This window comes from Saimiri boliviensis, chromosome 6, assembly GCF_048565385.1.
Source record: "Saimiri boliviensis isolate mSaiBol1 chromosome 6, mSaiBol1.pri, whole genome shotgun sequence".
Lineage (NCBI taxonomy): Eukaryota > Metazoa > Chordata > Mammalia > Primates > Cebidae > Saimiri > Saimiri boliviensis.
Genome location: NC_133454.1, coordinates 86,061,922 through 86,084,212, shown reverse-complemented (window position 1 = coordinate 86,084,212; position 22,291 = coordinate 86,061,922). Strand labels below are relative to the sequence as shown.

Below are 22,291 nucleotides of genomic sequence, written 5' to 3'. Positions count from 1 at the left end.
ACGAGGCTGCGTAATAGTTGTATACTTTTGTCATCTGGTTAAATATGTAAGTTAGACTGTTATTATTGAATATTTAATATAACATCTAATATGAACTTGATCACTAAAAAGCACCAAGGCAAAAAGTAAATATATCTTTAAATATTTGTGACTACTACTTTTTTGTGGCTGATTTGATAAATTGTAGCCCATTTTCTCTCAAGTATTTGTAATGTTTAGTTTATATGGCATCTCAGACCAGTATTTGGTCTAGTTTTCTATTCACTTACAAAACTTTTATTGAGCACTTACTTATGAACAAGGTGTTCTGCTAAGGGCTAAGGATACAAATCTAAATAGAAAAGGTCCTTTTATGTCTAAGAATTTTGTAGGCTGGAGGGGGAGATGAGATAGATATATAAACAATGATAGTACAACATGATATACTGCAATAAAGGTCTATATAAAGTTCTATGAGAGAATAGCAGAAAAAATTAAGCAGGCCTGTAAAGGGAATTGTCATCAAAGCAGTGACTTTGAGTCAGGTGTTAGTAGAAGAGTAGGAGCTCAGAGAAAGAGCAAGCCTCAGAATGGCAGCATTTTTATCTTGCTTACTAGTCTATCTCTTGTGCCTGTAACAATGCCAGGCACTTTAGTAACTATTTTCTTTTCTGAATTTTGACAATCTGGGTGGACAAGGATAATAAAAGGACATTCCAGAAGCAGAAAATCTTGAGCAAAAGTGTGGAGACATCAAAGGTCATATGGTAGTTTATCATGGCTGGAATAAGGAAGATGGCTGAGAGTGTTACTTTGGAGTCAGTCAGAGCAGAGTTGACTTCATTTTATACTACCTTTATGATTGTGGCTAAAATGCTGAGCCTGTTTCCCTGCTTTAAAATATTAATATTTACAATGTTGCCAAACAAATTGCCTGGATATAGTGCCTGGTAAATGAAAAGTGTTAAATAAACTATTAAACCATTATTACTTTTCTTTTTTGAGAACGTGATGTGGCCTAAGGCTAGAAGGATACATATAGTTAAAATACTAAAGTCCTTTGTGTCTTATTAAGGAGCTTGAACTATCTTGTAGGTGATTGGGAGTTGTTAAATTTTAGTTTGCTACTGAACATTAGCTACAACATATATGCAAGGCACTCTGAAGAGGACATTTAATAGCTTATAAACTGTATGTTATCTTTTTCATAATATTCTGTTACACAAATTCACCATTCCTCATCCTGCTCATATTGCCTAATTACTTGATGCTCAGTCCAAGTAGGGAATAGCCAGGATTAATTTATTAACTTGGGAAAGCAAAATGACCTTCCTCAAGTCTCCTGAGTTTGGGGGATGGGTTAAATAGCACATAACAAAAACCCAAAAATTGAAAAAGAAGAATTAATAATTAAATTGGAAGCTATTATTTATAGGATTGATATATTAATAACCCAAAATATAACTAGAAGTGGCAAGTGTATGATCCATTGGTTGATAATTGAAAGTTGATTGCATTTTTATAGGTCATGTTCCAAATCTAGCTGACCCAATAAAGTCTTTTAATAGACCACATGTTGTAGAGTTAATCTGCGTACCAAAACCTTCTTGCACAACGTCTTACATATCAAACATTCAGAATTATATTTGTTACTAACTGCTATATTTCATATTTCTGTTGATAAATTCAGTGTTCACTCTATCTTTAAAAAATCTCTGGAATGGCTTTTTTTTTCTTCAAAAGGGTGAAAAGAATGGAAAAATAATGAATAGATGTGTTTTGTCATGAGAAAACTATTTGCTATTGTTAACATTTTCAGGGTAGAAAAGGGCAAAAATATTAGCTGTCTTCATAGTTTCAGGTGAAATTAATACAGCTAAATTAAAGGATTTGATTAGTCTATCTTTGGCAGTTCAACCTGGCACAAGAGGTATCTGTAGGGAGAGAATAATTATTTTTAAAGGCCTTGGTATGTCATTTTGAATCCCAAAGCACAAATCATGTAGCCCTATACACCTTAAATATTAGAAAAATACTCATTGTACAGCAAGCCCTCACAGAATGCCTACTGGATACATGGTTTTAGTATTTGAGTCATGGATGTAAAATGAAATGTACTAGGAGCTGAAATTCATGAGAGAAGAGTAGTTTGTTAAGAATTGGTAGGAAATGGCGTACTACCAACACTTTCTAGATCAGCATTTCCCCTCCTATGATTTGAGCACCACTAACTGGATTAACTAACTGAATAACTGGATTTTGGTGCTTGTTATAAAGGCAGATTCTTGATGCCCCACCCCAACTTTTTAAATTAGAATCTCTAGATGCCCAGGAATCTTCATTTAAATGACTTTTAAAGATGATTCTAATCATCACAAAGATTGAGACCCACTATCCTAGAAAAGTAATGTGGTAAAAAGCTGAGATAAAAAAAAAATAAGACAAATGTAAAATTAGGTTTCTGATTAAGGCAGTTTGGATCATTGGATACAGATATATCTAAAATAACTCTTACTGAAAAATAATCTTTTTAATTCATTTGTTTTATATTTAAAACTCTTAAGAGTGACAGCATGTGGACAGCTAATTCAGTGTCATTATTTCAGTGTCATTCACAAATTGCTTGAGTCCTTTGACTTAAAGAGAGACAGTTATGCTTTCAACTATAACTAGCTTGGCATGTGCCTTTGAATTAAGAACTAGAGTTCTGAACTTTCTTAAAGAGCTTTTAAAATGGTGCTGGTGTCTTTTCATTGTTCCTAGCTCACTGGGTGTGGCCCAGATATTTGTCATAAGTGAAGTGGTGCTAATTAAAGACAGTATTGCTATCCATCTCTATCAATCAAGATAACTATATTTTTCAGTTAGTGGCATAGAAGGATAGGAAGTAAAAGAGGTGACCTGAAATTCCATGAAATGAATTCCAGTTGAATATAGAGAAAGTATAATTAGTAAGAGTTGGTGGTGATTGGTTGGCTAAGGGAATTTTTAGGGAAACATCCCCAAACAGCACCATTTCTTTGTTTCTAAATACAATACAGTTTTATTTTCCTTCCTTTTTATGATCTCACATCTTATTTACTATGAAGAATTTAATGATTACCAGAATGTGGGAAACGCTTGGCAATGTCTAACTGAATGTTAGTGTGTTTAATAGTAAAACTGTCAACATGATAATAATGCCTTATATAATTCAATAGAATATTATAAATTGGGAAAGTTATCTATGATAAATACTTTACATGAAATCTGAACCACAGTGGGACAAATAAAACCCTAGGAGGTTTAGTAAATTCAAGCTACCAAAAACAATTAACATTGATATGCTTCATAGTTGTTAAAAGGTACATTATTTTTTCTTTTATAATCTGTAGTTCCATTTTATTCTTTCTCATGTTTTTTTCCCCTCATCTAGTTTATAAATTGGAATATTTAAATTTGTTTTTGTTTTACCTTGTATCGTCTTAACTGTAGTTTGGCCTGAAATTCCCAGAGAGCATTGGGATGTTGCATACCTATTATGAGATGACCAGAACTTTAAAAAGTTTTCTTCAGCTGTATATATTGTTTATTTTGAAAATTTGTCTGATTTGTTGTATGGAAGTTATCATCTTAGATGTAGAGTCAACTCTGTGCTGGGTACTGTTTGAGACAATGGGGTGATAGTGAATAAAGAAAATACCTGCTCTCATTAAGTTTATATTCTAGTGGTAGTGGTAGAGGAGATAGTAAAAAAACAGCAAATAAGCAAGTAAAATATATTAAAAGGTGATGAGTGCTATGAAGAAACTTCAAGCACGACAGAGGTGGTAGGGAGAGCTGAGGTGAGGAGTTTGCTATTTTTAAATGTATTTTTATTTTTTATTATACTTTAAGTTCTGGCGTACATGCGCAGAACTTGCAGGATTGTTGCATAGGTACACACATGCCATGGTGGTTTGCTGCCTCCATCCCCCATCACCTACATCAGGCGTTTCTCCCAATGTTATCCCTCCCCAACATCCCCACCCACCGCTATCTCTCCCCTAGCCTCCCACCCCCAACAGACCACAGTGTGTGATGTTCCCCTCCCTATGTCCATCTGTTCTCATTGTTCAACACCTGCCTATGAGTGAGAACATGCAGTGTTTGGTTTTCTGCTCTTGTGTCAGTTTGCTGAGAATGATGGTTTCCAGCTTCATCTATGTCCCTGCAAAGGACATGAACTCATCTTTTTTTATGACTGCATAGTATTCCACAGTGTATATGTGCCACATTTTCTTTATCCAGTCTATTGTTCATGGACATTTGGGTTGGTTCCAGGTCTTTACTATTGTAAACAGTGCCACAGTGAACATATGTGTGCATGTGTCTTTATAATAGAACTATTTGTAATCCTTTGGGTATATACCCAGTAATTGGTGGATCAAATGGTATTTCTATTTCTAGATCCTTGAGGAGTTGTCACACTGTATTCCACAATGGTTGGAGTTTGCTATTTTATAAAATACAGTGAGATCATTTCAACAGAAAAGGTGATATTTAAGTTGACCCCAGAAAGAAGTGGAGAAGCAAATCATACAGATATCTGGGGGAAGATGGGACGACCATTCTTTAAAAAAGAGAGAACCAGTATCCTTACATAGAGGAGTGAACTTGATGAGTTTGAAGAATAGTAACAGTAAGGAGACCATGATAGCTGTGTGATGTGATCAGTGAGGACAGGCATGATGTAGGCCATGGTAAAGACTTTGGCTTTTACCCTGAGGAAGATGGGAAACCTGAACAAGATGGGTTCTCAGCAGAAAAGTGACATGATCTGACTTTCATGGTGAAAGATTTGCTCTGGCAGGAAACTGTGTTGACTATGGACTATAGCAGGGAGACTAGTTAGGAGGTGTCTCAGTCTGCTTGGGCTGCTGTAACAAAATACCGTAGACTGGGTGGCTTATAAAGAACAGAAATTTATTTTTTACAGTTCTGGAGGCTGGGAAGTTCAAAATTAAAGCACTAGCTGATCCATTGTCTGGTGAGGGCCCACTTCCTCATAGATAGACATTTTCTCACTCTACAAGGTGGACAGGGCAAGAGGTGTCTCTTGGGGCTTTTTTATAAAAGCACTAATTCCATTCAAGAGGGCTCTGCCTCCATGATCTAATCAGCTTCCAGATGTTCCACCTCCTAATACAATCACTTTGAGGATGAGGATTTCAACATATGAATTTTGGGGAGACATAAATATTCAGACTATAGAAAGAGGCTTTTGCAATAAACCAGGTAAAAGTTGATGGGGTCTTGGATGAATGAGTGAGAAAAATGAATGAACAAACAACTGAATAAATATGAATTATATCTGTCTTTCTAAACAAATATAATGAGAATTGATGTAATTAGGTAAGTCTTCCCTGAGGAAGTAGGGATTGAGACAAGATCTGAAAGAAGAGCAGGTAATGACAAAGTAAAAGGGATGAGGTCAGGGTAAGGAATATGTAAAATATTTTAGGCAAAGGAAAGAATATATATAAATTTCCTATGGTGGGAGGAACATGTTGTGTTCCAGGAACTGGAAGATTGCTAGAGAGGTCAAAACTCAGCCAATATGTATATGCTAATTATATAATGTGTTTTATTTATTTATCACAATAGTCCGAGGTAGTTTCTATTGTTTCTGTTTTATAGTTGAGGAAATTTAAACATACAGAAGTGAAGTGACTTGCCCAAAGTCAGATTACTAAGACATAGATGGGTTTGTTTGTTTATTATAGCTACCTTCTACCCTCACCAGAGTGCAGGTAGTTCAATGAAGGCAGAGACCTTATTATTATTATTATTTTTGACTTCTAAGTTCAAGTGTACATGTTTGTTACGTATGTAGACTTGTGTCATAGGGGTTTGTTGTACGGATTATTTCATTATCCAGGTATTAAGCCTAGTACTCATAAGTTAATAGTCTTCAGCTTTATTCATGTCCCTGCAAAGGGTACAGTCTCATTTATTTTTAATGGCTGCATAGTATTCCATGGTATATATGTACCACTTTATCCAGTCTATTATTGATGGGCATTTAGGTTGAATCCATGTCTCTGCTATTGAGAATAGTGCTGCAATGAGCATGCACTTGTATGTGTCTTTATAGTAGAACAAATTATATTCCTGGGATTGCTGGGTTGAATGTATTTGTCTTCAGGTCTTTGAGGAATTGTCACACTGTCTTCCACAATGGTTGCACTAATTTACACTCTCACCTATAGTGTATAAGCATTCCATTTTCTCCATAACTTTGCCAACATCTATTATTTTTTGACTTTTTAGTAATAGCGATTCTGACTGGAGTGAGATGATATCTCATTGTGGTTTAGATTTGCATTTCTCTAATGATCAGTGATGTTGAGCTTTTTTTATATGATTGTTGGCTGCATGTATGACTTCTTTTGAAAAGTGCCTGTTCATGTTTTTTTGCCCACTTTTTGATGGGGTTGTTTGTTTTTTCTTGCAGATTTGTTTAAGTTCCTTATAGATTCTGGATATTAGATCTTTGCTGGATGTATAGTTTGGAAAATTTTTCTCCCATTGTACAGGTTGCTTGTTTGCTCTGTTGATAGCTTCTTTTACCATGCAGAAGCTTTTTAGTTTAATTAGATCTCATTTGTCAATTTTTGCTCTTGTTGCAATTGCTTTTGGTGTCTTAGTCATGAAATCTTTGCCTATGCTAAGTCCTGGATGATACTGCCTAGGTTGTCTTTCAGGGTTTTTATCATTTTGAGTTTTACATTTAAGTCTTTACTCTATCTTTAATTAATTTTTGTATACAGTGTAAGGAAGGAATCCACTTGTAATCTGCTGCATATGGCTAGCCAGTTATGCCAGCATCATTTGTTCAATAGGGAGTCCTTTCCCCATTGCATGCTTTTGTCAGGTTTGTCAAAGATCAGATAGTTGTAGGTGTGTGGCCTTATTACTGATTTCTCTATTCTGTTCCATTGGTCTATGTGTCTGTTTTTGTACCAGTACCATGCTAATTTGATTACTGTAGCCCTGTAGTATAGTTTGAAGATGGGAAGCATGATATATCCAGCTTTATTCTTTTTGTATAGGATTGCCCTGGCTATTCAGGATCTTTTTTGATTCCATATGAATTTTTGAATAGTTTTTTTTCTAGTTCTATAAAGAATCTCAATGGTAGTTTACCGGGAATAGCATTGAATCTATAAATTGCTTTGGAGAGTATGGCCAGTTTAGCAATATTAATTCTTCCTATCCATGAGCATGGAATATTTTTCCATATGTATGTGTCATCTCTGATTTCTTTGAGCAGTAGTTTGTAGTTCTCCTTGTAGAGATCTTTCATCTTCTGAGTTAGCTGTATTCCTAGATATTTTACTCTTTGTATGGCAATAGGAATTTATTTCTGATTTGGCTCTCAGCTTGACTGTTGTTGGTGCATAAGAATGCTACTGTGTTTTGCACATGGATTTTGTATCCTAAGACTTTGCTGAAGTTGTTTATCAGCTTAAGAAACTTTTGGACCGAGACAATGGGGTCTTCTATATATAGGATCATGTTGTCTGCAAACAGGGACAGTTTGACTTCCTCTCTTCCTATTTGAATGCCCTTTATTTCTTTCTCTTGCCTGACTGCCCTGTCTAGGACTTCCAATAGTATGTTGAATAGGAGTGATGAAAGAAGGCATCCTTGCAGAAACCTTATTTTGTTTGAAGCTGTATCCTCAGCAACTAGAAGGGTGCCTAGCACATGTTAGATGTTCACTAAATATTTGCTGAATGAATAAATAAGAGAATGAATTTGAATAAAGTTGTATTTAACTCCAAAGTCCATGTTCTTAAGCAGTCCATGTTCTTAACCATCTTGCATAACCAGATGCAAATTAGAGCTGTCAGATTATTTCTTAGAGAAGGTTTTGATAAGGGGCCAAAGCGTCAGGCTGGTCCAAAGGGAATGAAGAAAAGAAATGCTAAAGGGGAACTAGAACTCAGAAAGAATAAGTGGTTCAATATAAGTTTGCTATAAACTAGAATAGATAAGAAGGGAGGAGAAAAAGAAGGCTCTTGTTCTAAAGTTGGGTGGCTAACTTCCATAGTAGCTTTCACTAGAACCTGGGCCTGGAAGTTTTTTGCTTTGCTATCCCGCACCTGCTCATTGTTTTGACTTAGCCACTTTGTTTCCTGGGAAGCAGAACACAGTCAATATGCCTTTCTGGTGCCCTTTAATTGATTCATTCACCGACTCCCTTTCCTCCAACATTTTTCTTATTGGACACTCTCAGATAATTTGTCCCCAGAGCAATATGGCTTGTGGAACACACAAAATATCTCTTGACTTACTGGTTCTGAGTTGGTAGTTCAGCCTATCTATAGATATTTCTCTTCGAAATGGAACTTTGTGTATCTCACTCGTAGGAATTGCATCCATAATCTTTTCTGTTTTCTTTACTTGACACTGCTTCATGGTTTTTTTTTTTTTTTTTTTTTTTGCCACTTAAAACTATTTATCTTTTTTCTTTTTTCTCAGAAGAAATGCTCCATCTCTGTTCAGAAGGTGACATCACCGCTTACGCCTTTTTACTTCCGTTCCCTATAGAAAGGATCCCCTCTCTTACTTCTCACGGTGTTGGAGATTCAGCATCCATTTTTTATTTGCCACTTTCTAGCTTTGGGAAGTTGAAAGAGTTATTTGCCTTTTTTGAGTCTCAATGTCTTACCTTAAAATACCATTTGTCCTGCTAACCTTGCAAGTTTGTAGTGAGTCAGTTACAATCGTGTATATGAATCCACTTTAAGCTAGAAAACACCATTCAAATGTAAGATGATATTATTACAACCTATGTGTGCAAATAATTCAGATTTCTTCTTAACATAGTTTTCCTCGATATTTGTAACCCTTGAAATATCCTTATTTCCTTCTTCCTTTTACTGTCAAACCTCTTGAAAGAATGGTCTTTGTTTTCTATCTGTATCTCCTTATTCCTGTCTATTGAAATCTGGCTTCTATTCATTCTGGCTAACTGTATTGAATGTGCTATCTTCAGGATTGCAAGACATTGTCTAATTCCATATTTAATGTCTTTTTCTCAGGCCTCACTCTTCTCACTTTCTGTAGTAATTAATATCATTGACTAAAAATGGCTTATCACAGCACTTAACACATAATAGGTATTAAACAAGGTTTTAGTACATAAATATTCCACACCTTTTTAGATTAATCTATTTTTTCTGCTGATAAAACAAATATATGCATCTTTAAGTTTAGTTCTTTCTCTGCTGTTTTCACTCTGTGCTTTCTAGGAGGTCTGATTTGTTCTAAAGCCTTTTAACTCTACATGGATGGATCTCACGTCTACTTTTCCAGTTCTGTCCTCAGCCTTAGTTCTGCCTGTTTAGCTCTATATTTTTACCTGGATGTCTCATTGTGACTTCAAATTCAGCAAGTTTACCATTTCTGTCCCCAAATTAATCTATTTTTCAGCCTTTTGTATTTTTGACAGTGATACAAGCACTTAGTCACCTAGACTTGAGACTTTAGAAATATGTTGACTCTTCTTTCTTTATATATCACTGCTGTGGTCACTCATTTGTTCATCAAATGTTTATTTGGTATTCATTACACATACAGCACTATTCTAGATGCTAGGAATATTGAAGTGAAACAAAACAGACAAAAGTAACTTCATGAGGATCTTATTTTCTAGTGATTTGCATTTATTAATCCATTTATTCAATAAATATTTATTGAGAGTGATGGTAGTGCGATTTTTTATAGGGTTGTCAGAGAAGGCTTCTCTGATACAGAAGGATTTGAAGAGAAACCTGAACAAAGTGAGGGAGCAGGCCATGAAAATTACTGGAAGAAGAGCTCTCAGGCAAAGGGAAAAATGTATCTAAAGGCCTTGAAGTGTGAGGAGCTTGTCCGTTCAAAGAAAAGTTGGCACCAATGGAGTGATGAGAGTCAAATGTGTGAATAAAAGGGAAGTTAGAGATAATATTAGAAAGATAGCTGGTAGCTAGGTTAGATAGTTCCTCAAAAGCATGATGAGGTTTTCTGGGCTTTCTGTAAGTGAGATGGGAAGCCATAGGAGAATTGGAGAAGCAAAATGATACAATTTACATTTAAAAAATAATCTGGTATTAAAAGAATAGACCATAGAAGAGCAGTTTCGGAAGCAGAAACACCGGTTAGGAGACTAATATAAATGTGTTTGAATGAGAGGTGGTTATGGCTTGGACTAGATTCATAGCAGCAGAGAATGGTACATACTATGAATACATAAATTAGAAAAGAAAGGTTTTTTGAGTAGATGCCACTTCCTTGATTAGCATGACTTTGCAAGTTAGCAAAACTTTTCCTTGGAGATGTTTTTTCCATAGATATTTACAGCCCTATGCAGGGTGCATGGTTTAGTGAGCAGTGCTGGCTAGGTTTGCAGCCTACTTGTATCTTCAGCTGAGCCGTTGTGCAGTGAATAAATGGTATAATGGTACACAACCATTTGGATAGAGGTGAAGGGAGTGCAAAAGAATTCTAAAAATGTTTTCATTTCCTTCCGTTCCCTCGCCTGTATCTGTCATTTCTCCCCATGCTATCTCTTCCCACCTCCCCACCCCCATCCCTCCCCCATTTCCCCCCAATTGCATGTTCTTCACATGTACCCCAAAACCTAAAATGCAATGAAATATATATATATAAAAGAAAGAAATTCTAGTGAATTTACCAAAAAAAAAAAAGTTTTCATTTCTGTTATTCTCAGCCAGGCCCTCATACTTCACATATATTTAATATCTCCAGATAGACTATAAGGTCACTGAGGACCAGAACTATGTCCTATTATTTGCTTTAGTAGTGCCTGACATGGTGTCCTAGCTGTAGTCTGAGGTTTGTTGATGGTGAATGATGAAACTATTTTATGTCAATCCTTTTCACAGATCATTTTACTGAAGTTCCTGAGCTCCAAAATAGTTCTGCATGTTAATAAAATCTACTTATAGCAGCTTATGTCCATTGTTAAGAGATATAAACTGTCAAATATAAAGGCCATTAGTGTGACTTATATAAAAGTGGATGTCTTTATTTCCTGTCATGTATTAATTGTCATCTAAGAGACTGACTAGTTCAATGTACCAGGACTAATTTTAATAGCTCATACCAACTGTAAGGAAAGTGATAAAATATTTGATTTTTTTCATATGTCCTTATTTCAATAATGGAGCAATATCTTGAAATGACATGATATGGATGGAGCAAGTCTAGGGACTGCTGCCAAGTCCTACATGGCAGCAGCATGGAAGTAGTTTAGTCAGTTTCACAAAAGTTTGAAATCTGTTGTATTAGAGGCACGTGCAGAAGCTGTGTTAATTGCTAGCTTATTTTCCATATGGTTCTGTTTTAATGAAGCATATTTAATGCAGATGGTTAGAAAGTAAGTTGGGCAATGTCTAAACTGGCTCTAATTCTTACAGTGCTTTCACTTCAGTACTTAACAGTGCCTTTGTAAAGTTCCTTCATTCACAGTTTTTATTTTACTTGAAATGTGAACTAACTAAAAACTATTATTTATTTAAATTTGATCAATTATAGTTCCTAACTTGAAGTCAAAACAAATCAAGTCAAAGATACTCCAACTTGTTTTCTTTTGTATAATGTCATTGAATTATCTTCATCATTACTATGGCTATTTCTGAAGGGTTTAACTGAGATAATGGGTATCATGAAGAGTTACATGTAGGAACTGAAATGACTTTACCAAATGCTGAAGTTGGCTTTTTTCACATGACAATAATTTTACCTCTTCAGGGATATGAAATCAGACAGTCTAGAATATTAGTATTTCTTATTTGCACATTTTCTATATTTTATGCATTAAAATTGGACTTACTAGATGATAAGATTAAGTTAGAAATAAAATCAAGGATAAATTGTCCAGCAATACTATGATATCTTTTTATTTTATTTTTTCTATGAGACTCAAATGTCAATGTATAGTCATTGTGTTTGTCTCCAATCTTTTGGGAGTTCAGATAAGTTATCTTGCTTAACAGTTATGTGCTGATTTCTTCTAAGTACTTTATTTTGGTGTGTTTTGGTGTACCTGTAAATATGTACAATTATCTTCGTATTTGCTCAAGAATATGGATAATGTCCCTGTTAGACTCGATGGTGAGTTCTGAGAGCAAAAAGGGAAACATGGTTCGATGGGTTTGTATCAGTTTTGCCATTTTTTCCTCTCACTTTGTCACTAAAGTATTCTCTTTGTTACCTGAATGAGACATCTGCTAACTAGTCTGGCCCCTTTTACCTGATTGTATGAGAAGTCTTAGCTAAATATTAGGCCTTGGAGGCCCAGGAATCTGCTGAATGTTGCTGAGCTTGAAAGACATAATGTCCTTAGTCTGTTTTGTCTCTCCCACTCTTGGATATCTTTGATAAAGAACCCCAATGTAGATGTGGGATAAACCAAACAATGCTGTATTCTAAGCAGTGGTTGGCCCAAGTTTACATCTTAATAAGCAATAGAGTTTTCTTTTATTCTGGAGAGGCTGAAGAATACAATACAAAAATTAAGTTTTTACCCAGCTTAGTTATATAAATATGAGGAGTCCTAATACTGAAGAAAAAAATATTTTTTAAAAAACTAGTTTGTGAGAAATTCTCTAGAATAACAATCCTACCTTTTATCTACCTTCTTTCCCTAGTTGTCTTTCCCTTGAGGAGATTAACATTAGATCAGACAGTTCTCTGCCCAAATGTATTTGGGGAGTTGTATTGAACATATCCCTTTGCCACAGAAACTAGTCATCTTTAAATGTCAGCTTCAATGTTGAAATTTTATGAGAATGGAAAGGAATACACATTTTTACTTATTTTAGACTTCCCTTTGAAAAATGTAGTCAGCTGCTGTTGTCTCAGGTTGGAAGGGTTTACAAAGTTTTCTTCAAATATTCATCTCAAATACTCATGGAAAGCAAATGCAATCCAGAATTAGACAAGAAGGATAAATGTACCTTCCTTTTAAAAAACTTAATAATTGTAGCACATCAGTCTTAGTCATTTTTTTGACCTTTCTCTCAATTTATATTTACCCTGGATACTTTCTTTTATCTTGTCTTGTTTATTTTAAGCATGGTTTAACTTCTCACCAGAGCAAGAGCTTAAAAAGATCAGAGTAAGACGAGAACTATGACATTCGTGACAATTGTCAATTAGCTGTACATTATTCTAGATAAAATATATTTTCCAGTTAATGTTAAAAACAGAATTGTAGAATTACTTTTGAGTTTGATTTGCCTTGAGAAATCTAAGAAAGAATGTAAAAATCCATTCTGTCACCTTACCCCCCTCATGTAGGGATGTTCTTAAAATCAAAGAGAGGTTCTGTTTGGAATTCTCTCTGAATTCGAATTCTGTGGAAAACCACTTATAAGGTACAGGGAGCCTTATGTTGAGTTAGGCAGCTGGAGGGCAACTATTGTCGTGGTGTTGATAGTATGGGAGGGGCTCTGAAAATGAGGTTTAAAATAACAGGTTGCCCCAAGTAGCAGTTTATGGATGAGAAAAACCCAGCTATATTATTCATCATTATTATCTTGATGTCATTGTAATCTAGGTGTCAGGTATTTTTCATCATTATTATCTAGATGTCAGGTAGTTGGGAAGGTCTTTTTCTTTTCTTTTTGCACAATGTTTTTATTTTAGAGAAAACAAGATATTTTTCATTGGATTGTTTTTTATTTTTTAAATTTCTCACTATGGTTTTCAGGTCTAATCCTTGAACTGTATCTCTTTTCGTCTTGATTTTGTTTTCAGAGAAATAGCAGAGCTAAGCTTTTCATTTAATTGTAATAAAATACTGCCCTAAAGAAGAAAGAAATATGATTTTTTTACTAGTTTATATGGAAAAGCATATAACTGTAATAATATTTTAACTATAGTTTGTACAGACCATACTCATTTAAAGTCTATGCAAATCTTTTTTCCTTTAGGGCAAACAAGCTACAAAACCATAATGTGTAGTGTAGTGAGCACACACCATAAATCTGATAATCATACTTGTGAATTCATCATATTTTATACAGGAGATCGTTGTAACATTATGAATAGTAATGTGCAAATGGCATGAAAAAAATGTTGCCACACTCTTGAATGTGTGCCAAGTTGCATTGATTGATAAGTGAAGATATTAAAATAGCAGAAATTTTACATTGACTTGAATGCATGGAGTTTCTGTAATTCCCAATGAATCTGGAATGTTAATATAAATACCCTTTTTGTGAGGCAGCAGGAAACATGCTGGCCAGACTGCACATGCTACCCAGCTAGGACTACCTCTACTGTTCAGAGAAATAGGAGTGGGGACTGTCTTAAGTGAGAGTGAAAAAAGACATTTGTTTAGCTGCATGGCAACACAAATATTTCACTTAGTGAGGACTGACAATGCATCTCATTATGTGAGGGGGTGCCAGCTTGTAAAAAATTTCTGTTTAACTTTCCATATTAGTTGAAGGTGCCCATGCTTAACTGTTTGAAGCTTGGCATTCAGTTGCTCTCCTCCCTTCCCCTGACCCCTTCCCTCCCTCTCTTGTTGCCCCCCTATTTTTGTCTACCACTGTTTTTTTTTTTTTTTTTAACTTTAATCCCACAGTAATAGTTAAGAGAGATAAGGATAGCTGGTTCATTGAATGCTGTTAGGAATGTATCGAGAACTCTGACAGGTTGAAGTTGGCCTCGAGTTACATGTTACTTCTTCCTATTTCTCTTATTCCTGATGCACTTTTCTTAAGGCTAATTGTTATATTCTGCCTTGACAGTAGAAACATTCAATGGTATTATTTTAAGTTGACAGTTCCCTTGTAGTTCTACCATTGTCTGAGTACCAGTCCCATGTTCTCAAGGTAAAAATTCTCCATCTTAAATTCTCGAATCTCTTGCAATGGATTTGGATCCTAGGCTGTTTCTCCTTTTTGTAGTGACAGAAAACAGAAGAAAATGAACTAATGATGATTACCATATTACTTTTTAAAAATTAGTTATTTTATGAATTTCAAAATACCTTTTACTTCAGGAGTACTTGAGATCAAATCTCCATGTTTGAATTAGCATGATTCCTGCATTATGTGCAATTTCAGAGCTTTATCAGGATGTGGTACTATAAAGGGAAGGCAAACACATTTTTAGATGTCTGTGAATATAATATACAACTGAAAGATTCTTACCATTCACAAGCATAGAATGATGTACAAGGACCCACCTAGATGAATAGTCAAGGAAATGTACATTTTTTTTCCATAATTTCATCATACTTTTAAAAGCTTTAGTATAAGGAATATTAAAGTTTCTTTAAATATTTCAAGATGTCTTACCCAGTGAGAGAGTGTTGGTTACAGAATGAACTAAGGGAAATAATTTATAATAGACAAAACACTTTAAAATTATATAAACCAATATCTGCATAAGGTTTAAGCAATTGTGTTCCATGGCTATATTTATATTTCTTTCATAAAAATAGTTGGGACATTCAACTTTTAAAAACTGAGGTGTGTATTCAGATATGAATATTAGAAGCCTATTCTAACACTAATTTTTTTTTCCAAATTAATTTACTGGAAGATTGCAGGAAAATATTTTCCTTTTCTTACTTCCCACTGCTGCATTCTTGTTCTTATCATTTTGCATCTCTGTCTATTTTTAGTATGGATGTTGGTCCTCTTGGAAAAGAGAATCCTCTTAAATCTAGAGACTATGGCATCAACTGTCAGGCAGAAGCCTGAACTGGCTGATGGGTTGTAAATGCCTGCCCTACCAAGGATCTTTTTGACCTCTTTACCCCTTATTACACCAATCACAGCTGTGAATTTTTGCTGAATTAGTGGCATTCTAGCCCTATGTCTGGGCATTTCAGAGAGAAAACACAATATGCTGTCCATTGATAGGATGGCCTAGAGGTATGGATAGCTAGGAGGCAATGCAGTTGCAGTCTGGATGCAACCTAATGTAAATGTTTTGCCATTAGCATTCTTGTTAATTAGATAGTCATGGTAAACCTGAAAGTGACAATCTATGGATTTTTTTTTTTTTTTTTTTTTTTTACAAAGCACATTTGGATTTTCCTGTTCTGCATACTATTGCTTAGTTCCTCCTCATCAAAAGCAACTCATTATCTTTCTTCAAGCAGTACAGTACTTCCACTTTCCCACTAAAGCTGGCTATTTAGGGTAGCTAAACTGGTCCAGTATGAAGAACATCAAATTTACATAGGGGGTTCTGACTCCATTCTATGCTTCAACATGAAAAGTAGAAAGAAGGTATTGTTCTATTGAATACTTCTATCTCTATGTTTTCCATCTTGCCCATCCAATTACTAGTTGAGATTTGAAGTATTTGGTAGTGGCTTTATGGGACACTATTGTGATATTCTGTCAAGGTTTCATAGTCCCCAAAGTGGAAAAAAAAATCTCTGGTTTCTTGTCAATTACAGTTCTTGGCAGATAGTAAGTACCTAATAAATATTTGTTGAATGAATAATTGACTGAATTTGTGAAAGTGTAGGAAATGTTAACAAGAAAAGAATATAAAGTTCTTGAAAGATGCTGCTGAGAATGATTTAGCATTGTGGACACTTGAAGTCCAAATTCTGAGATTAGCTGGTAACCTGTTGAAATGAAGACTCCTTAATTTAAATAATTTGGGACAGATTTTCAGACTTCTTTTTTTTTTTAGGCTGGTACAAATTAGCCATTATTTGTTTTCAAGAATTTTGAGGTAGCATTCCGTTTTCCAAATCTGATATTTCAGAAGGCAGTGGAATCCTCTAAAATGTTATACTTGGAAGATTGCCTACAATTCAGAATAAATAATTTTTGTAGTTCCAGAGAGACTAGAGACTTCTTGGAAAAGTCTGTACCTATATGTTGCTTTATATTTCCTTTGTTAAAGAATACTGCTAGAAGCATGATGCTCACCAGTAGGAAAAATTGGCATTTCTGTCTACAGGAAGCTTGGCAAAAGTCTTTTTCTGAACGTGGTTTTCTTTCTATTAAAGTTTGATTGTGAATCATGTGGGTCTAAATGTGAAGGTGTATTTTTCAAGTCAACCACAGTACATGTGATAGGCAGACTGTCTCCAGTACTCTGTTAGCCTACTGTGGTGCTAATGCCTTATGGGGTAAGCACTGTGATCATGTTTATTGTACTGAGAGGTAGACAGAAGAATAAGTGTATATTCTTTAAAGAGCTACATATTGGGACAAATCCCTTGTGAAGTCACATGTGCTAAACTTTATGCTGAATATTTAAAATCAAAGGACTATCTAGAATCCCAAATCCCACCAGTGTTCCTCATAACTTTACTTTTTAAACCCAGGAATTGATATACTCGGGGCATTTTTTTCTTTAATATTCTCTTTGCTATTATTTTCCTCAATGACATGCTATTTAGATTGCCAGATAATCTTGAAGTTTGTTGGTATTCCTCGTGATTGATTATTTATTCTGCCTGTGTATTCTGTGGTGTTCTTTGTGCATATTATTTTTAATTAAAATTGTGCATATTTATGGGGTACACAGTGATATTTCAATACAGGTATACAATGTGTAGTGATCAAATGAGGGTAATTAACATATCCATCACCTCAAACATTTATCACTTCTTTGTTTTGAGAACACTCAAAATCATGCTCTCTCCTAGCTACTTAATAATATGCAGTAAATTTTTAACCATAGTCACCCTTCAGTGCTATAGAAAACTAGCTTCTCCAATGCAGTATTCTATCGAAATTCCTCCTATCCAGGTGTAATTTTGTATCCTTTAACCAACTTCTTTCTGTTTTTTCCTCCCTGTTATCTTTCCTATCATCCAGTAGTTACTATTCTACTTTACTATGAAATCAGCTTTTTTTTTTTTTTTTTTTTTTTTTTTTTTTTTTTTTGCATCTACATAAGAATGAGAACATGCGCTATTTATCTTTCTGTTCCTGGCTTATTTCACTTAATAAATAGTTGTATTTTATTTGCTGGTCACAAGGTAACAAAAGTCTCTGTAAGGGCCCAGTTATTTTTATTTACATGCTGAGTTAAGCAGGTAATTTACATGTCTAGGCTCTCAAACATTCAAACATACTTCCCATTACATGTGGGAGGCTTCATATTTTATTAGTCATTTGCAAAATAAAAATAATGAAAAAAGAACATGTATCTTGGGTATCTTCTGCATATAATGCCCAATACAGACACATTTGAAGAGTTCCAGTCTTTGTACATTGTGAATATAATGACTACCAAAGTATTCTAACATACATTATTTATAGCTCTCAAAATCTTCTAATATTAAATAATAGATGCATTAAAATGTAGAATATTGCAAAATAGCTTCTATTTATATTATCTTCATCCAAAATTCTACAGATACTTTGGAACTGACTGAAATAGAAGCAGTTTGTATTTTCTTGATATATTCCATGTCGTTTCTTGTACCTGGGATACTTCTTGAAACTACTTTTTGCCTAACTCTCAGGATAATATGAAAATAGCAAAAGCCAGCAGCACATATGAGAAAAGTTAAATGTTAGAAGAGCAATGCAAATTTGGTAAATTATGAAAAGAATTGGGAATATGGAAATTTGCATAATTTGTAATTACATATTTGCTTGTAGGAATTTCATCCATCTTTCAAGGACTAGCTAGCTACTTGTAGTCTTCTGTGATCTCACGTCTATGATCTGAACTACTATAGCATTTTGTCTCTCTCTTTTTGTTCTTGTCAGAATTTATCTTTTTAGTATTTTTTTGTGAACAGTCCTTTTTATTAATACTGGTTTCTGATGGAAACTTTTGTGGTTTTTTTTTTAAACTTGCAGGGATGTTAAGTCTAATTTCATCTTAATACATGACAACATGTAATGCCCACTATTCAATAAGCACTCAGTTGATAATTGCCAAGGAAATTAATTATAAATTCTGCAAATTTCCATACTCCTAAATCTTTTCATAATTTACCAAATTTGCATTGCTGTTCTTACATTTAGTTTTTCTTATATATGCTGCTAGCATTTACTATTTTCATGTTATCCTGAAAGTTATGCAAAAAGTAGTTTCTTGAATTTGCAGATGAGTTAAATGAAACAATTTAAAGAATGTGAGGAGTGTTATTTATCCTAAGACCTGAACAAAATCTGGAGCTTTCAATGAGGGAAAACAAGAAGACGGAATTGGCATGTCACTGTCATTATCACTGCTCATGCTTCTTCTCTCCCGCGGCCAGTTATGATTTTGTAGGAGTGGGTACTATAGCATGTTTCTTTGCGTGGTCTCTAGCATGGTAGTTTGCTCATTGTCAGTGCTTTAAATGTATGCACAAAATGAATGGGTGAATGAATTTGACATCAGTGAATGTTGCTTTTGGTACCTCAGCCATTCTGTCTTTTAATGGCTTTCCAGTTAGTTCAGGCTTCTTTTGCATTTATGTTCTCCTTCCAGTCCCTCATATAAAACTCTCCTTTCAGGAAAGAATTGGAGGACCATACTCAACCCAACATATTAACGGCCAATAAAAGTTAGACTTTTGTGGTATATGCATTTAAAAGTGTAGAAGTTGGCCAGGTGCAGTGGCTTACGCTTGTAATCCCAGCACTTTGGGAGGCTGAGGTGGGCAGGTCGCTTGAGGTCAGGAGTTTGAGACCATCCTGGCCAACATGATGAAACCTGATCTGTACTACAAATACAAAAATTAGCCAGGCATGATGGTGGGTGCCTGTAATCCCAGCTACTCAGGAGGCTGAGGCTGGAGAATCACTTAAACCAAGGATGTAGAGGTTGCAGTGAGCCGAGATCATGACACTGCACTCCAGCCTGGATGACAAAACTGAAACTCCATCCCCCCACCAAAAAAGAAGTAGAAGCCTTTTCAGATAAAAATTAAAATAAATGAATTAAGTTATATGGGATCCTTATTCATGTTTATAGTGGCCTCTAAGCAGTTTTTGTATTGCTTGAGGATCCATAAATATACATTTTTGGAGATGGTAGATAGCCCTTTTTAAAGCTTTGCAAAAGTTCTAAGAATTTAGACTTAATAGTGAAAGGGGATGATGGAATGAGTATTTGGAGTAGCTGTCTCTGAAGTAAGAGAAGGGACAAAAAGTTATCAAAAGAAGAATCCTTTTATTCTAATTTGCCTTAAGAATTGCTAGATTCATGTTTTTTGTCCCCCTTTTGGGAGTACTAGAAACAATTCAAAGAAATTTTTGCTGCGTAATTGCTATTAAATGAAGTTTGCAATTGTTTTTGTATTTTCTTCTGAAATTACCTCACTGGAATAATTACTGTGAAAATAAATTCTTATGAATTATGCTGTTTAGTATTTTCACTATGCAGCGTTTGTTCTGGTTTTCTTTTGGGGAATAACTCTTCTTTCACTTTTGGTTCATGTGGTTGAGGTGGAGCTTCCTTTATGCTCCTGTCATAGGGAGTGGGTATTTCATACTCCTGACAATAGTGATTGGTTCAGAAATAAACATGCTATCCAGGCCAAGCCAGTGAGACTTAATCCTGCCATATTTGCTGGAATTATTGGGAAGGGAGCACTGTCTTTCTAATGAGGTTTCTAACCTTGAGCTTCTGATAGTCATCTTTGCCACTGAAGGAGGATAGCCTGCCTGAAAGAGAAGAGGAGAAAACCCAGTTTCCTAACTGTACCATTTTAGTACTGAGTCCAGCTGTGTTAGAAGGCAGAAATTTTCAATTAAGTGAATTAATAAACTACTTTTTGTTTGCCTGTTTGTTTATTTATTTATTAGAGTTAGGGGTCTCACAGTATTGCCTAGGCTGCTCTCAAGTGATCCAGGCTCAAGTGATCCTCCTGCCTTAGCCTCCTGAGTAGCCAGGACTGCAGGTGCATGCCATAGTGCCCAACTAACAAATTATTTTTTAACTAAAAAAAGCTACTTTGAGTTTTTTTTTTTAATCAGTTACACAACTAAGGTTGTAATGAATACAGCCAAAGTTGCATAACTGACTGCAGAACTGTTATGGTAGATGCATATATTGATATATCTGATTTGGATAAATATTTTGATGTCCATTGGCTCACCTATTATTTTCGATTTATTATAGTTTACTTTTCATGAGGGTAAATGAATACAGATGATATGATGAAATGCATTACTGTTTAAACAAGTATAGTTTTAGCTGAAATAATGTTATTAGCATTGTCAAAGAATAAAATGCCATGAGATGATATAAATAGATAATAGATAAAATGGATAAAATCCAGACTTTTAGTTTACATTATTTTGAAAATAGAGCAGATTTATGGAATTTCTATATATAGCCTTCCATATGTAGCTTTCCTTTTTCCTAAATAAAAGAAGTTGAAATTTGCTTATATTTTTGATATTCACTTATTTGTAGCAATTTGTTATTTTCTTAGATACACAGGTTCAACGGGAATTGGAGACAGTACTTTATCTGCCTATGCTCTTAAGAAATATTCTCTGCTTGTGACATTTTCATATGTTAATCCTTTTTGTTAATGTATAATTGTACTTAAGATCAACTTTAATGGATTTGCTTCAAATTAGAGATCTCACTAGTTTGGAAAACAAAACAAAAAGGAATATTGTACACATTTTGCTGTTCACCTGGAAAACATAATCTGGGTTTGAAAGAAAATTTATTCTCCAAATATAGCTATGCAAATTCTGCTTGACTTTGGTAAGTCACTTTTAAGGAGTAATGTTTTTAATTTAGATTTCTTGCTTTTTTAGGAGGTCTGCATTTTGTTTATGTTTTTATATTGAAATATGCATGTAAAGACTAGGTTGATAGTTTAATTATGTCTCTTAAGCACAGGCTGTACCATTTTGTAGTAAGATTTTATTACTTAAAAAATCCTGACATTTAAATAAGATCCTGTTTTGTTATCCATTAAATTAAAAGATGTATATTCTGAATCAAATTTGGTCTTTTTTACCTGGCAAACCTTAAGTGTCAAGGTCTTAAGTTGGCAGTTTTTTCCCTAACCCTTATAGATATGTCCCTCAGTTATAAGAGCCTTAGATCTCAGTCCCTTGGGTGTTGATGCTCTCATTAGGAAAAGACTGGGGTGCTAACTAGTTTATGAGAGTAAGGGCCTCATTAGAACAATTTTAAGATCAAGCCAAAATTGAAGAAGCCAATTAACTTTGGAAGTCCATGGGGACAACCAAACATTTGGAATGGCATGCTCACTTAGTTATATGGGTGTAGTTTCTCAGAGGTAGTAGATTTTACAGTTTTACTATGAGTCATTATGTAGAATTTCCCTTTTCCTCAAATGACCCCAAATTTGCAA

At 34.7% G+C, this 22,291-nt stretch overlaps 1 protein-coding gene across 14 annotated transcripts in view; it reads left to right on the top strand.

Annotated features, from left to right (window-relative positions):
• The window catches only part of SOX6 (SRY-box transcription factor 6), a 785,339-nt gene that overhangs the window by 308,976 nt on the left and 454,072 nt on the right, over nt 1-22,291 (top strand). The gene's annotated exons all lie outside the window — the stretch shown is intronic.